The sequence below is a fragment of the Crocodylus porosus genome, unplaced genomic scaffold (assembly GCF_001723895.1).
Source record: "Crocodylus porosus isolate Cpor-Errol unplaced genomic scaffold, CroPor_comp1, whole genome shotgun sequence".
NCBI lineage: Eukaryota > Metazoa > Chordata > Crocodylia > Crocodylidae > Crocodylus > Crocodylus porosus.
Genome location: NW_017728931.1, coordinates 127,252,808 through 127,271,042, shown reverse-complemented (window position 1 = coordinate 127,271,042; position 18,235 = coordinate 127,252,808).

The following is an 18,235-nucleotide window of genomic DNA, read 5'->3' as shown; positions in this document are numbered from 1 at the left end:
CTCTCCCACTTCACTTTGTGGGGCCATTCTCATACCGTTTCTCCTTTTCCTGGGGCCACACTCACCCTGCACTTGCCCGGAAGGTCCTGGGGCTTGTTTCCCTGTACTCCCTGACTAGCAAGTGCTCTTGGGCCTCTCCCGCGACCCTCATCTGAGCAAGTATTGGGCAGTTTGCAGCACACTAGAGTGAATCTGCCTCTAGTCCCTCACTGGATCACTCACCCAGCTGCTATGAATTAGGGGCTCCTGACTCGCCCTGTTGTTTACCCATGGCACTTCCTCGGCCACTCCACCCAGTCGGCCTCTGGCCCACCAGTAGCCTCAGGCACCCAAAGGCTTACCTGGACCTAACCGAGTTCCCGTGTAAGCAGGGCCTACCCCCAAGGGCCTCCCAACTGCCACTCTGGTGCAGGCTGTCAGGTGTCCCACTGTACCATGCTCTATACCTCCGCCTCCACTGAGGCCCATACTCTGCCCCGCTTTGCTGGAGCCTCACGTACACAGCTCACAAGCTCACAAGGTGACTGCAGCCGTGCCTGGCCCCCAACTACCTCCGATGTTAATTGACCCATCTGAAGGTGGGGGCTGGGGTTTAGGTCCCCCTACTCACCTTCCACCGAGGTGGTAAACTGGCCTGGCATTTCTGCAAACAGCCCCACCAGGTCACCCATCCCTAGCAGGGTGCAGATTTAGATCATGCCCAGGACCCAGAGCCTCCTAACCATCCCCATCAGATCTTGTCTTTACCTCCTGGTGTTACTGGAGCAGCAGTTAAGAGATATTGTTTCCTCGGTGCTGCCTCCAGCTCTGCTGGTCTGAATCTTAAAATAGCTGCTTATCAGACCTGGGCCTCACCTGCTGATTGTCTCTTCAGGCTCTTAAAGTGTTAGACCCCAGAGGTGCTCTACCACACACCTTGCCCCCTTAGAATAGGGGCAGGTTCCCCCTGCTGCCCCACCAAAGCAGACTCCCCTCAGAACCTGTGAAAGTGGCGAGCACCCCCAAAGCTCTGCCACACCTTTACAAACATCCTGTGTATCACAAGAAAGGAAAAGAAAGAATGTGGAAGATGTTAGGAAATCTGAGGATGTGTAAACCACAAAATGGAGTTTACAGGTACTTTTATCTCCACTTCCCTCCAGGTTCTGACCAGTTCTGAAGGTGCAGTTCTCAAGAAGATGCTGGTCTTGAAGATACACTTGTAGTGAAGAGCATGCATACAATTACAGACTGATAGATTCAACTGTTCATTAAACAAGTTCCAAATCAAACAAATTAGCAAATTGTACTTTGTTCACGGATAATTCATAAAGAAGAAAGTGGCTAAAATAATCAAAGGTATATCACTACTAATAGTTTGTCAAGATTCAATGCAACAAAGTGTATGTTTAGGTAAAAACGTATCAGTTCCAAGCAGGTAAAAGATTTTTTCCCCCCACTCATTGTTATTTGCCCTTCAGCCATTAAATCACTCATAAGCAGAGCCAGCTCATGCCCAGTCATTCTGTCACTTCTTTCAGATACTTACAAACTGTCACTCTAATCTCCACAGTTACGTTTAGTGTTTAGAAGAACTTTCACATGTGCATGTAACTGGCAAACCTATCTCCATTAAAGATGTCTCCATTTTAGATCAGGATAATGGTGATGTCATAGCTCTCTCTATATTTTCTTAGACAAATACCTGGACTTTTGGTTTTAAATCTTCTTGTATTATTCTCTTGGTGTTAGCTGAAAACAAGCTGATGTTTTCAAATCCTTTGGCAGTGATCAAATCATTCCTGGAGATAAGATATTTTGCATGCCACGACAAGGAGCATAATGCAATTAATTTAAGGCACGGAAGGCTTAGGAGCGGTTGGCTAAAAAAATGTTACTTAAAATAGGGTATTTCTATCAACACAAACCTATACCATATGAGCAAGCTTTATAGGAAAATATGTAAAGATTATTTCTTAGTTGGAGACTAAATTCATCCCTGAACCATGTCACAACCTGTAGAAATGGTCACTGAAATGAAAATCATTTGCATGATACCATGTCTAGGATGATCTTAGGGTGTTAACAAAACTGACAATTTGTTATGCACTTGGCCTGCTAAAAGTGCTGTACAGATGTGCACTGGCAGAAGTGCACAACTGTAGAATGGTTTTAAAAGTATCCAGTTGCATGACAAATGAGCCGCCATTACATGAGGGTTCAGATGAAGGCACTCAAAAGCAGAGCACCGTCATAAACTTCTGTTAGTGCATGCTGGGAGCAGGGCTGCACTGAAGCAGCCCAGCCTTGTCCCTCTTGCTGTCTTCAGGATGGAAGGAGAGGGAAGGCAGGGGAAGGAGTTCTGTCTAGGGTTTGCCACCCTGTGCCGGAGAGGAGGGAAGGTAGATTGGAGGGGAGGGGACGTGGATTCTCCTGAGGTGGGAGGCTCCTGTCCATCCTCCACAGTGCAGGCTGGGCATACTCCAGAATGGACCTGCCTCTCCCGATTTCTCCCCCTTCCATCCTGAGACAGCTCTGGAGCTGGGGGGGTGAAGGGGGGGGGAGGCTAAGGGAAGCGGGTGCAGCCATTCAGTCTCTCCTGCTGGAGTGGCTCCAAAGCGGAGCTTGATCTTCCACCCTCCTGATCCAACAGCAAACATCTGTTGGGTCAGAAGGGATTGTCTAACTCATGGTACTTTCTGTGAAGTGCCATGAGTTAGACCAGGGAGCTGCACATCTGTCAGTGCACATCTTCATCTGTTCAGTAAAAGGTGGGTTACACAGGCATGGATCAGTGTCTGCACAGTTGGTAATACAGTCAGATCTTGTATTACATAGAGGCAAAGTGATGGGTTATGATCATCTTGGGGACGTTCAGTCTATCAGGAAATCAGATACTACGCCATTTGACCAGTATCAGATTTTTCATGCCTGATAAGAAAAAAAGAACCAAGGGAAGTTCCCATAAAACTACTTCCTACAAACAGATTGAAAACCTCTACAAATTACCTTCAACCGATTAAATTGGCAGTGCAGGCAAAATGAAAACTTTAACATGCTTTCAAGTTAAAAAAAAAAAAAAAAAGACCCCAGAATTGCAGTGGAATTATTATTCTTATCAGCTTGTTCTTTAGATGCTTTCAGTGTTTCCAGCTCTTGTAATTTTGTTGGGACTCTTATATTTGTTGTTTAAGAGATTCAGTTCCTGGAGGAAAGTGACTTCATGACCATGCTGTTTTAATTTCTTTTAAAAGGTAAACTTCTAGTCTTTGTTATTATAGAAAGGAACCCCATATTTATTCTACAGGCTTAAAAGCCTGGAGACAAACAACAAGAACTCTACATGATTAAAAATCTTAATAGTTTTCAATCCAGCCTTGATTTTGGGGACCTGAATCATGATATGAACTGAAGATGAAGATTAAGGTTCCTAGCACAAATTGAGTAATGCCTGAATAGCTTCAAGGAGAAACCCATGTGGGAATTATGAAACTCAAAGCAAGATCAGTGCTTAAGGCTTGTCTGCACATGGAATTTAAAGTAAAGTCTAAATTTAAAGTCGAATAGCTGTTCCTTATTAACTCCCTGTGTGAGCGCTCTAATTTCACATGGACTGGGTGCGTCTACATGTGAAATGCAACACAAACTGCAGCATGGTTTATTGCTTCCAGCATAGTGTTTATCCAGCACATTGAGCTGGGTTGGACCAGTCCTGGCTGGTAGGGGACCCAGGGTGTCAGCTGATCTGACCCAGTGTACTGTAGAGGGGCTGGCTGGTGTATAAGGGTGCTCCAGTGCATGGCTAGCCACCAGGCAGCCCCTGCACCGAAGCACCCCTCATGCCTCAGCCATTCCTATAAGCGTCTATACGCGTGTTGCTGTGCACGAAAGAATGCAACAGTAGTACTGTGTTTACAAATACTAACCTACAGCAGAGTTAGTTTACTGCAGCCTAATTGTGTAGATGCTGAGGACTTTACTGAGGAGCTAATTAGGTAGCTCCATGGGGAACATGTTGTTTAGATGCGCCTACTATGTCTTATTCTAAATTAGATTAATCCATTGAGATGCTCTTGATGATGGTATCTAAGCTAAAAAGTGGCAGGCTGAGATTTCTTGGGTAGTTTACCTTAGTAATTATACATTTAAAATTTCACAGCATGATATAAAGCCAGCATAACTCATTTAGCATCTGATTAAATTCATTTTTGTTTAGTTTTGGGGCACTAAAATGGCATGAGAAGTAGTAATGAAGTTGTCATCTTTTGTATTATTCATTGTGGGAAAACTGCACACTAAATTTGTTTTTAATTTTATGTTCAGAATCTAGAAGGCAGGACAAGGAGCTTTTAGGAAAATGATTTATTTAAAAAACGATTCTCATTTCTCCAGTAACATAAGTGACTATAAAAAGAAATAAATCAATGCATAAGGAAGCTAAGGATGAGATCACTGCTGGGAATCAGTCATTTTCATGTAATTACCTATTTAAAAAAAAGAATCTGTCTCAGGAATTCTTCTTAGAGAGATACCAACTATATGCAATGCAAAATAATTACATGAGCAATAGCATTTAATATTTACAATGTAAAGTCTTAAATATATTTCTGGGAATTTAAAATAATATTTAAAGAATTATTATTTTTTTAATTATAATATAGGCATTTAAACAAGCCTCTAAAACGTCTCACTTAAAGCACTTTCCTTTATACCGTGATGCAGTTTGATCTCTGAAGAATCCAGAGTAGTGCGATTGGAAACAATTTATCCTGACTTTCAGTACCTCTGTTATTGTTTTATGGATTTTTCTGAACACATGCTAATCATAAAAGGGCATGCACTTCATGGACCTGAATGATAACAGAGATTTACAAAGGTGTGAGTTATTTCTAGTTACCATCAGGTAGCTGAAATGGAGGTAGATCCCCTATACCAAAGATAGCCAATCTGCAGCATGCATGCTACAAATGGCCTGGGAAACTTGTGTGTGGCAGATCAGGAAGGGAAGCAGTGAACAGAAAGCAGAGCAGCAGATCAAGCAGGAGACGAGAGTTGGAATGGCACTCTGGGGGATCACGAGGCTTAATTTGTGATATACCTGCCAAAAAGGTTGCTCCCCACTGCCAGGTACCATCAGTACAGGAGGCATTTTGTAATCAAGCCCTAGATAAACAAAATATTTGCCCCAGTGTGATTGGCATTAAACTGGTCTGGAAAAAAATAGAGCAGACAGACCACACAAATATCTAAATTAAAGTAACTTACTCAAGCTGGTGGAGAATTACTGTTGAAAAAAATCACGATAAAAATAGTGATATAAGTTACACTCATTTAGGCTTTGCCTGTCTGTGCCCATCCTAGTGTAGTTGTTGGCTAAAGCAAACAAGCTATTACTAGCCATACCGCTGCCTGTAGATATGGTACAGTAACACTCACGCTTAGCACATAGCCACCATGAGCAGTCCTGTGATAGCAGCATGCCTGTCCACTTCTGAACCTAATTAGTTTCCATCATCCTCCATTCATTCTTTATTGTTGAGTTTACAAAAGTGAAAAGATATCTGTCTTGCAGCCAGTGTCACACTGATAAATTCATAAGCAGGAGTGCAAGAAGGAAATCAGGTTTGATCCTAGCCCATGTAGACACACAATCTGCAGCACACTGCTCAGCTGCATGGTTGCACAGCACCCAGCTTCCTAAGGCCATGCCTGGGGCTGCTGTCCCAGTCTCCCTATTTTAGTTATCCAGAGATTGTAAGGCTGGAAGGGACCTCAGAAGATCATCGGGTCCAGCCCCCTGCACGAAGCAGGCAATCTGTTTTACAACGATGTTGAAAGGTTTCTGTCAAAACTTTTATACCAGCACCAATACTGGTTGTCAGCTTACTACATATTTTCACTGAAAGTATCTACATTTATAATTTTTAAATAAAAAATATTTTGGCCAAACCCCAATATTTTTTCAATTAAAATCTTCTATTGTCTGGCAATGTTTTGCTGGGAAGTTTGTATTTTGACAGAAAGACAAAATGTTCTGTTATTATGTGGGGAAAAATGTCAGTTTTTTTTTTTTTTTTTTTTTTTTTTTTTTTTTACAGAAAAAGATCTGTTTTACAGTCAGCTCTAATAATCGTGTATTAGTCATATCACTTTGCTACTGCATTCACAGACAGATCTTTATTACCTAGAAAACGCCGATTGTCACTGCAGCAAGAATTAGAGGTGGAAAAAAAAAAGTGATATGCAGCGTCAGCCGGATGTGTCTGTCTTCTACAGACCCTGACCTGTAACAGACATAAAAGATAGTAAAATCCCTGTGCCTGATTCTGGTATAATTCACACAAGCAAATTCTTCACGCGTTTCAGCAGTGTTACAGTAAATGTTCCCCAGAATGAAGCCAGAATCAGGCCCAGTCAGCCTCGAGCAATTCTTGGGGATTCTGATTTTAGAAACCATTTGACAGTTGAGAACTGCCATCTTTTTGAAAGATTTTTTTTTTCCATTTTACTTGTATTCCTAATGTGCACCTAAACTGACTTGCAAATACTCTCGTACGGAGACAGTAGGCACCATAAAAGAACAGCATTAAAATAATTCTGTTTTCACCCCTAGTTGATGCCAATGAGTACACAGATTGTTGGGAAACAGTTGGTTAAAACTAGGTTTTCCATAATTTTGACTTTTACTTAATGCCTTGGATATCCCCATGGAAAAAAAAAAAGTTACAGGTTTTCTACAAAGCAGGAAACATACTTTACTGACGGATTATTGCTGCACCTGTGATGCTTTAAATTACCTACAGCTCTACTGGTTAAGTTTTAATCACTGTGATTTTTCAGGAGACTGCCTCTTCCTCTGTGGATCCTGCCAGAGAGGAGGTAAGGTCCAGATCCAAAACAGAGACTTAAGTAGAGTTTTGGTACTTAAGTCCAAAATTGCAATCCAAAATACCCCTTTGGCAGCTACACAACCTAGAAGTGCCTAAACAAACTAGGCATCTCCATGTCTGTTCAGCCCTAGTTGGAACAGAAAGGGCCCCCTTAGCACCCGAAGTTCCTCTGAGGGGACCCACTTCCAAAAGCACTCTGGGAGCACAGCTTATACACATCAACAGGTTTGGGCTTCTCACAAAATACAGCTAGCTGCCTTATTTTTAAAATACAAGTAGGGATACTGCCACCACTCACCTTTGGTAGAACAACTTTGTGGTAAGACCATTCACTGAATGAAGTGGAGATCTGAGTTATACGCGTCTCTCAGCTTGAAGAGATCCACACCCACATCACCCTTTTCCCAAAGGAGTGTGACTTAAGCATGCTGGGGTGAGACTCCACCTTGATGTGGAAGCTGGGCTAATGTGCAGAAAAGAATGAAAGATGTGTGTAGTCTGAAGCAGCGAGTAAGTAATATGGATCATAGGAAAACAAGGCTGGAAGGGATCTCACAAGGTCATCTAGTCCAGTACCCTGTTGAAGAAAGCAGCACCCCTGGCTAAACCATTCCACCCGAGTGTCTGTCTAAGCTGCTTTTTGAAAAGTGTCAAGGTGTGGAGATTTAAACAGTTTTTGAAGGTTGCATGCTCCAATGCTTGACTGCCCTCAGAGTCAAAAAATGCTTCCTAATCTCCAACCTAAACTTCCCCCACTGAAGCTTGAGCGCATTGCTCTTGGTCCTCTCCCATACAGCCACATACAAAAACCCATCTCCATCCTCTCTGTAATCACCTTTCAGGTATCTGAAGACTGTTATCAAATCCCCCTCTTCCCTCCCTCCAGTCTTCTCTTTTCCAGACTAAATAATCCTAGTTCATTCAGCCTCTAGTAATTCTTGCTGCTCTGGGCTGGGCTCTTTCCAAACTGTGCACATCCTAATTGAAGTGTACAGCTGAAAACTGAACACGGCGCTACAGGCGAGACCTCCGCAGTGCTGAATACAGCAGAAGAACCGCTTTCCTTGGTTTGCAAATGACATTCCTGTTAATGCAACCCAGTATGCTGTTGGCTTTTTTTTTTTTTTTTTTTTGCAACAAGAGTACACTACTGGCCATATTCAGTTTATGGTCTACTGTAACGCCCTTGTCCTTCTTGGCAGAACTGCAGACTAGCCAGTCATTCCCAGTCTGTTTTTGTGCATGAAATTATTCTACCCTGAGTTCAGGACTTTGCACATGTCCTTGTTGAATCTTATTTGATTGATTGCTGGCCATTTATCCAGTCTATCCTGATCATTCTGGGATCCTAGCCCTACCATGCAGAATATTTGCAATTCCATCCAATATGGTGTCTGCTGAAAATTTACTATGCATGCATTTGACCCATCATCCAAATCATTAATGGAGATACAAAGCAAATCCAGACCCAGGACAGACCCCTGGGGAATCCTGCTTGATCCCAAGTAGACACTGAGCCATTGATGAGTACTTGTTGAGTGCAGTGATCCAACCCACCTCACAGGACTTTCATCTAGTCTGTATTTATCTAACTTGTTAATCACAGACAGATTCAAAAGCTTTGCTAAATTCAAGGTATATCACATCCACTGTTTCCCCCTTTCCATATACAGAGTCTGTCGCCTTATCACAGAAGGAAATCAGGTTGGCCAGACATGACTTGATCTTAGTGAATCCATGCTGACTGTTCCTGATCACTTTGTTCTTCTCTAGGTGCTTCATAATAGATTCCTTGAGGAACTGTTGCATGCTCTTTTAGGATGTCAAGTTCAAGCTGACTGATCTGTCCCTTGCTACCTCCATCTCAGATTGTGCCTTGGCATTCTTAATTTTCTCCCTGCCCATCCATGTAATCCTCTTATACTCTTCCCTAGTACTGGGACCAAGATTTCACTTTTTATGGGATTTCTTTTTGAGTGTCAATGCATGAAACAGATTGCAGTCTAACCAGCCTGTTCTCCTGCTACGCTTTCTATTCTTCCATTGAATTATGATAACTTGCTCCTATGCCCTTAAAGGGGCCTCCTTCAACTACATCCAGCTATTTTGGATTGCTTTTCCCTTCAGACTTGCATCCCAGGGGATCCTATCCACCAGTTCCCTGAGTTTATTCCCTGAAGGAGAATAAATTTGCTGGTTTCTATTCTGCAATTCTGGTGGGTAGCACTTTGCAGGGGGATAAATGTGAGCAGGCTTCTTTTGTATATAAACACTTGTAAATAGTTCTCTATATATGACATATAGATGCCCTTTTCACTTCAGGGGCAGATGGCAGTCTGAGCCTGGCCCCGATGGATTTCCAATGACATAAAATTTCATTATATTGGGTGAGTGTTGTCACCAGGTTAAGACTATAGTTTTATAACTGTTTTGTTGCAAGAGTGGCTGACTGGGCCTGGGAAGGAGGAGTGAAGCTCTGTGAGAGCTGGAGTGGGGGAAGAAAGTCCCAGGGTGGACCAGGAGAAGGTCCCAGGGCAGACAGAGTAACATCCAAGTGAGGACAGGGGGAACTGGAATGGCACAAAGAAGCCTTTGCTTTGAAGTAGCGTCTGCTGTGCTGCTTGGGACACCAGCTCTGTGATAACCCTTTAAGAAAAAGGAAAACATCCTCCCTTCTTCCCAGGAGCTGACTGGAAAGAAGGAGCTCTGAGGGGTGGGGGTATTATGGATTACCAGGTAAGCCAGGGACTGAGCAGAGCCAGGATTTCAAAGCCAGAGGCTTTCCCTTTGTGAAGCTATCTCAGGGCTGTTTGCAGAGGTTCCTCTAAGGAGAGGGAGACTGAATAAGTCTGCTTCTTGGGGAAGACCTGGGGAAGAGCTTTGCCCTTCCCCATCTGAAAAGGGGCAGGGCGATCCTTCTTTTTCTTTTCCATAACATACCCTCACATTCTTCATTAATTCCTCCCTCTTTGTGAGTAGTAAGTCAAGAAGAGCTATTCCCCCCTGGTTGGCCTCCCTGGTACTATCTGTATCAAAAAGTTATCCCCAACATGCTCCAGGAATTTGCTGGAGTGCTTATACACTGTTATGTTTCCCTCCCATCAGATATCCTGATATTTAAACTCCCCCATGAGAATTTAAGTCCTGCAGTTTGAAAGCTTCCACTAGTTATTTAAAGGCAACTTAGTCTACCTCCTCCTCTTGGCTTGGTGGCCTGTAGCAGATGCCCACCGTAACATCCTTCCTGCTGCTCTCCCCTCTAAACTTTGAGGACTGCCTCAGATGAAGTGGGGAGGGAAGGGAATTAAACTGCCCTGCCTCCCCTCTCCCACTGGCACAGGGACCTCATCTGGGGTCTGCCCAATCTCAGGTGCTGCCCAGACCAAATCTGGCCACAACCTCTGCTGCTGGAGCAGCCAGCAGGAGGGTGGGGGGAGCCAGACGGAGCCCAGCTAGGTTCTCTGTGTTGGTGGGAGAGGGGTAGCAAGACCCTGCCACCCCCTTTGCCTGAGGCTGCTGCTCAGGCCAAGTCTGGTCACATCCCCCACCACGAGTGGCCAGTGTCGGGGGGAAGCTGGGCAGACCCCAGCTGGAGTCCCTGAGCTGGTGGGAGAGGGGAGGCAGAAAGGTTTAATCCCCCTTGCTCCCCTCCATCTAAGCCTGCTGTCCCACACCCTGCCCCCTCCACTCCAGCAGGGATAAGTTTGGCAGGGACTGCTCCACCCCTGGCATGCAGACCAGGCTGAGTCCTGCCCCAGCCCTTGTCAGCCAGCCCTCACTGCTCCAGCTAGAAAGCAGAGGGGTGGGGTCAATCCTGCTCTGCTCAAGCAGACAGCCCAGCCCAGCCAAGGGCTGTAAAGCATCTTGGGATGCTGGGGGACTGTGATTTAACATGAACCAGGAAGGGGTCTGGGACAGAAGATCTATAAACCTGTTTGACTTAACCCAGTTAAGTCTCATGCTATATTCAACCAGATTTATCTTAAACTAGTTTTGGCAATTTTGAAACTGGCTTATGTGCACTGAACTTCTGTTCTCTTACAAGTTTAAAACAGTTTCTGATCACTTAAACCGCTTTACTTGTAACTTCTGCCCCCAGTCTAAAATACCCAATATCAACATCATATTGCTGAATACAAAAACAAAGTCATGTACAGCTCCGGAGTAGAACTCAGGACCAAGATTTTCAAAGCTTGCATATGAAAGTGTCAAGTTTGGGATTCCATCTTGGACCAATTTACAGGGGCAGGTTTCAGAGAGGTGGATAATTAGCTCTTTTTTTATTTATTTATTTATTTAAGAAAGGCACCTACCATTTAAAATTACTCTATTCAGACTTGGAAATCTTCCCCAGGCTCTTTTGACTTTCATTATTTTGATTTTATTAGTCAGTCAGTCTCATCCATTCCATTACATGTATGCCTTGAAAGATAAGAAAAAGGCATAAAAAAACGATTCTAACTAAATGAGTTCACAGCATCTGAACCCAGATTTTAGTTCAAACACTCAGCACTGACAATGTAGTGCACCAGCTCTCTGTGCTGTGGTACAATGAAAATTTTGGGTCCTGGAAGTTTGCTGTTAGACAAGGAGAAATGGGCTTGTGATTTAAGTCTGAGGCAGGCACATCAGTTCTGCACTCTAGTTCTACGACATGCATATCCAAGAATAACCATTTCATGATTCTGGCATTACTGCAGTTGGTTGGAAAATATTTTTGTATGAACATTCCCATTTTCTCAAAAGTGAAAGAAAGAATATTTCATTAGAATTTAGAAGGTTTCTAATTTCACATGTGGGGGGGAAACAGTTTTTGAAACAAAACAAATGTTTTTAGCTTCAGTTCTTGCCCCCATTTTTCTCTCCTTTTTCATTTTATCAATACCAAGGGGAGATTTAAAAAAATATAAGCTGAACGAAATCCTGAAAAAAATGTTTTCATGGTTTGGAGGGAGGAGGAGGGGAACAGGTTGTTTGTTTCATTGTTTTGGTTTTAGTTTTTCATAGTTTAGAGTTCAGTAAATATCCCTAAATTTTGATAAAAAGGGTGGTTATGACAGTTTTTGTTTTTGATAGGACTTTTCCCATCAAATTTACTTTTTAATAAAAAGAACCATCTGGCTGTTGCTTTGCTAATGTAATAAAACACCTGCTGTTGGTTTTAGTTATGGGTTTTGTCACAATTCACAGCTAAATGCTGAACTTCAAATTAACGCCTCCAAACCTGACTATTCTCAGAAGTATAAGTATGAAAATGTAGGTGGCCCTAGGCAGAAGAAAAAACATCTCATGGAATGGGTTCTCTGTTGCCAGACTCATGAGTAGGGAAATGCATAAAATTGATTTCTTTAGTGGACAACCGTAAAAATGATTGGGGGTGAGGGGGTGGGGAAGGAAACTAGTTAAACCCCTGTTTTTAATTCTTACTTGGCAGAATGAAAAAAATAAAATATTTCATTTTATTCCATGGGACTCAAAATGAAAGAAAACATTTCAGGCACTGAGAAAAAAGGAAAGAAAACGAAGGGCTTATATTCACAAAGCTGAACGAGTCATCTTCCTAATAACCAGCATAATTGAAAACTAGAGCACTCATCCAGACTATGGACAGCCAAGCCTGAGTTCCATTTACTGTCTGAGGTGATTTGAACCCACGGGTTTAACTTTCCCAGAAGAGTGCCCTAACCTCATTCAAGGGCATTGGCGAGAGGACATTATATTTCATAACGTAATTAAAACAGGAACTGGGACCGGAACCAGACTCTAAGTGGCTGTCCCAACCACAAGGCTAGAAAATCAGGTCTCACTTGCTCAACTGCTTTCTTAGTCAGTGGAATAACTCCAGCAGGAAAGACTAAAGATATAGTTTCATAGTTGGTAGGGTCAGAAGGGGCCTGAGCAGATCATCAAGTCTGACACCCTGCCATGGCAGGAAAGAGTACTGGAGTATATGAGTATATGCCCCTATCTTGGCCCAGACTGGGGTGATCTCAAATACAGCCCGCCTAGCCACCCCACCCCAGTATACTCCAAGACCAGAAATGAGAGAGTAAGACTACTCCAGGTTGCCATCAGTGGTTACACACAAACACACCCGATCCTGAGGTTTCACAGAGAGACCCCACAGAGCAGCCACACTGGCATATTCTGGGTTTGGAGCATGCAAATATGAGCGGATGGACAGGCTGTCCTCTGGAGTATCCCAGCTGGGGACTGTTGCCTTTGTGGCATAGACACAACCTAAGGGATCTCTGCTTTGACATACTATAATCTGCTTGCAAAGGCACTTGGCTTCATAGAAGGCACAAGGCAGAAAAAAAGAATAGATTTTGGATTTTTTATATCCAGGATGATCATTCTAGCTCCTTGTCTGAACAAATTTATATGCATGTCCATACATGAATGATTTGATTTCATGGAGGAAGCTGCCAGTGAATATCAGAAATGCAGCAAAAATAAAATGCTGCTGCCAAATACAGAGTGCTATATCAGTGCTGGTTAGATACCGGACTCTTTGTGCAGAAAGAGATATGAACACTTCTGCTTTAATCGTCCCATGATTTTGTTCTTTCAGATGGTTTATTGAACTATTACCAGAGCCAGCATTCCAAATTATTCATCATAGTTAGACTCCAATGGGATGAATTAAATGTCATACTTTAGTCATCATAAAGCAAAAACAAAAAAGAAGAGGCACAAAGAGAGTCTAATGTGTTTAATCAAACAGGATTTTGCCAGGCTGCAATGGAAAATCACAATTTCCTCCAAACTTGAAACTTTGTGCCAAAGAGTTCACAATCTGGAACAGCATTATATATTCCATTAGTTTGCTATACTAATGTAAGTATTAACAAAGGGAGTTCACACACAAGTGGAGAAACCTTTCACAGATGAAGGAGCTAGAGAAAAACTCCAGCCTACTCTGAAAGAGGGAATGATTACATTTAATTATCTGAGAGTGCATTGTAGAATGTCTTTGAGCAAATGCTGTTTCTATCCAAGCCATTTAGAAAAAAAGCAGCAAGGCAAGGGACTCCCAAGTGACAGCTTTTACCAGCTGACTCACAAGAAGGCATTTGAGTAATGGGTGTCTGCATTAGTTGTATTTCAGCTTCTACACATCCCTTAAACTAAGGGATATATGCTGAAACACTTGTAATGCCAGTGAAAATCTAGACAAGTATATGTGGCTTTTGTATATCAACACATGGACTCAATAAGCTACAGATCTAAGTTTTGTGCTGTGGTCTCTGAGAAAGAAGTGGCAGAGTGCAAATACAAAGCGGACACTCCTTAAATGAGAACTGGGTTTTAAGTTGGGCATTAAGGGTGTTTGCAAAATTCTGATTTTGTTTCTCAGACCAGCACTTATGTCCTCATTCATTGTTGGCATCTTATGTTGATGTAAAAGCAACTCAGATGGCTCAGAAAGTGTGATCCAAATTAGTAGGTTTAGGCACCTACAGTTCTATACAGACTTTGGGAGGAAGACCTAGGTGCCTCCAAAAAGCAAACCAAATTATCTAGCTGTTGTCTTTGGCATCTCTAACATTTGCCAGCTAAGGCCCAGATGCCTACTAAGTACAGTACAATATAAAGCAGAGTATCCCCCATTTACTCTGGTGGTACCACTGTCCACCTTTTGCCCAATTGCCTAATGCTTAAAGTACTTTCCAAGGAAGAAAATGACACGAGGGAATTCCTCACATTTCACACAGTTCTACACCCTGATTGAGGGGAATCCCCAATCTCCCTCTTTCTAGGAGAGTGCACTAATTATCAAATAGTGGTCCTCCTCCACTCCTCCTGGTGAATGCAGGCAGCTGGGAAGACCAGAAAACAAATAAAAAGGCCATATAATCTGCAACCTATTGGCTACAGCACTCCTTTTGGTGCAGAGAGCCTTGGGTGTGGTTTCAAGTACCAGGACTCCTTCTGATTATTAATCAATAGCTGTCAAATGCCAAGTGTGTTAACAGTCTAGGAAACAAGCAGCTCCTTAAGGCTGACATCCTCTGGAAGGCTGTATTCCAGTCCATGTCACCAGGACTATTTATTCCAGTGGTGCTCAATATTTTTGCCCCACAGGGCAGATGGGTGGCGCTCAATTTATCCACAGGCAGGTGTGGCCTGCCGAATCTGTCTGGAGGGAGTGTGGCCCAGCCCACATCCAGCCACATGAGGGGAAGTGGGCATGGCCTAGCCCCAATCTGGCAGGGGGAGGGGGGTGCAGCAAGGCCTAGCCCCAATCTGGCTGTGCAGGACCAGGGAATTTGGTAGTGGAGGAGGGATGTCAAATTTCCCTTGCCACCACATTTCTAGAGCTATGGGGAGCCCTGTGAGCCAGATGCCATGGCTCCAAGGGCAGGATCTCGTTTGTGGATTGGGGGTTGGTCATCTATGATTTACACCATTTACATGAGAGCTCCCTAAGTACCAAGCAATAAGTTCTCTGTATGGATGATTTCTAATCCCCGGTGCCAAATGCGTATTATTGTGAAGAAAAGAACTGAAGACTCATTAGATGAGAAAGAGTGAGCATACAAGAAGGAACACAACTTCACTATTGAATGGTTAGGGCATTTGCTCAGCAGTGTATTCCAGTTTGTTCTACCAGGCCTGTTAGTGTATTTAACTTAATGCCCGTTTGATTTAAGGTAAAGACATGTTCTGGGGAACAGAAAGGAAAAGAAAGCTCTTTTTCCCCCTTAATCGACCTAATTACTGCACTAAACCCTTGTTCCCTTCTGTACACATTCTCTCTCTTTCTGGGCCTCTGGCATATTATACTTCCTTTTGCACAGTGGGGAAGCCTCAGCAGGAGATGTGGACATAGTAGTTTAGATCTTGGGGGTTAGGGCCTTCTTCTGGTAGAGATACAATCATTTGAAAGCTCTCATGAGGTAGACTTGAACACAGGTCCCTTACTTCCTTGATGAGTGGTCTAAGCACTAGCTTGTTGCCCAAAAATGGGGGCAGCCCATCCTGTGGCAGTGCTTTTAAATAAGAAAAGAAGCCATGCTCATTGCTTTCAAAGAAATGGGGTAGGAACCTATCTTCAGGTAGGGGCTCCAATGGACGTATCCCTAGTGCGCATAAAATCCAGAATAGGATGGTATTTAAGACATATGAGGCCTGCCAGAGCCTAAACATCTTTTGAAAGGACTGCAGGAACTTTCTATTTGGATAGGCATTTAGCAACCAAAGCTTGGCCAAGAAGATAAGTGGATCTTAGCTTTATTTTGTTATCTTGTTGAGTTTATGCTGATTGTCCTTTTAAATTGTTTGTCTTACTGTAAACTGCTCTGAGTCGTTGTTGGGAAGAGAAGCACATAAATAAAGAAAGAAATAATATACTTTTCCTGAACATGTTCTTATTGGCTAGTCTAAATGGCATCTCCCAGCTGGGGTTCCTTACTTGGTCTGTGAACTGAGCATGAAAAGTAAATATTCCACTAAAGGACTCAAAACCTTACATTTAGATATTCCAGTGCTTGTTCTGTAGGTGTCTATGCTCCTTAATGGATCTAGCCCTTAGTTTGGAAAATCAATCCTGTTTTTCAGCTCTAGCGCATGGAATCTTCAAAGATAGTGCTGATCAATAAATGTCATATTGCTAAAATTTCATTTATGGAAATTGAATGGAAAATACCCAGGGGCATAGATGACTGGGCTGTCCCCGCTGCCGATGCTGCTGCCGGTGTCTGTGGGTGCTCAATGTACCCCCCCCACCCCCGACAGGGCAGTCCTTACTGCCAACACCACCGGCAGTGTCTGTGGGAGCTCACCAGCTCTGCCCCGGCCGCTACCGCTGGCAGCACCTATGCTCTGTGGGTGCTTGCCAGCTTTGTCCCCACTGCCGATGCTGCCAGCAGCTTCCGCAGGTGCTCCCCCAGACTCAGAAGGCACCAGTTGCCCATGCCCAAGGTCATCCTCATCCAGCCCCTTGGTCCACCTCTGATTCCATCACCCAGATCACCTTCCTGCCACACTTCCATGCTCATGATCATCCCCTGACCCCCAAATTGCACCCCCCCACATCACCTCATCCACATCCCATTGGCCCTTCCACTCTTGGATCATTGCCCAGCCTAAGCAGAGGCAACGACAGCAGCAGGGATGCTATACGTATAGTGTTGATGAACATGAAGTCTAAAAGCACAAGTAAAGGCCAAGAATGAAATCCTGGCAAACTTAAGCCAGTGGGAACCTCAATGGGGCTGAGATTTCACCCACGTTGTTCAAAAATATCCTGCAATCTACTTTAATAAGATAGCAGCTGGAGCAGATGATATGGAAAGTATTGAAAGTACTAACCATTTGGCTTTGACCTCCCCAGAATGATATGAAAGTCTGAACAAGGACTTTGCTACTGGGATCCATTTCCAGTTTTAATATAATGTCACTTCTCTATTTTAGAGACCCTTACACTAATCTCAGATGTCAGCTGAGGCAGGTTTCCTACTTATACAGTGAGTTTTAGTCATGGAAAGGCAGACGCTACATATCAAAAAGGAGGGATGTTCCTCATCAGAGACAACACTACAACTAAGACCGGGCTCCTGACAAGGATGGCAAGAACGTTGTCCCTGTCAAAGGACAGGCATCTAACCAAAGATAACCACAATTTTTTTCTTTTTCTTTTTTGAACCCAAAGAAAGTTTAGCTTCTACTCTTCAGCTGATAATACATAGGCTAAGAATTTCTGGCAGGATGCCTGGCTTTCCTTTCACTTACTCTGGTTTTACCATACCATAAACCCATTCCAGTTTAGTTATATCAACGGAAGAGGAGAAGTGTCTACTCCCGTGTCTACTGTATCCTAAATAGCACTCTGTACAATTGAGGTGGGTCTGGTCATCCCATAATAAATAGTAAATTTAGATAGAATATTCCCTAATTCTTTTCAAAACCACAAACTACAGGAAGACAAGGCAAGGCAAGACGGCTCTAAAAGGTAAACAACAACAAACAAGCTAAGAAAGACAGAAACAGAACGTGGGCCAAGTTTCCTTCTTTCCTTCAGGCAGAAATGCATATCATCTGTTTAGATGACCACACAGGCACACAAAATTGCTTTGGTTCACTGCCTAAAAACTGCACTAATTTCTTACAACTTCTTTAAGAGGAACTTAACTGCTGCATTCCCAAGATTGCTTGATTTTTATTGAAGGCCAAGTGTCATTTTTATATGATTACATCCTTTAGCTGAAACATCTGCAGAAAAAGACTTATTTTTCTTTAACAGCTTCTCTGACAGGTTATCCCATTTAAAGTAATAAGCTTTTTTAATATAATCTTCAATCAAAACTCCCACTTTTTCTACTTTAAAATGGTTATTTAGAAGATACCCCTACCCTCCCACC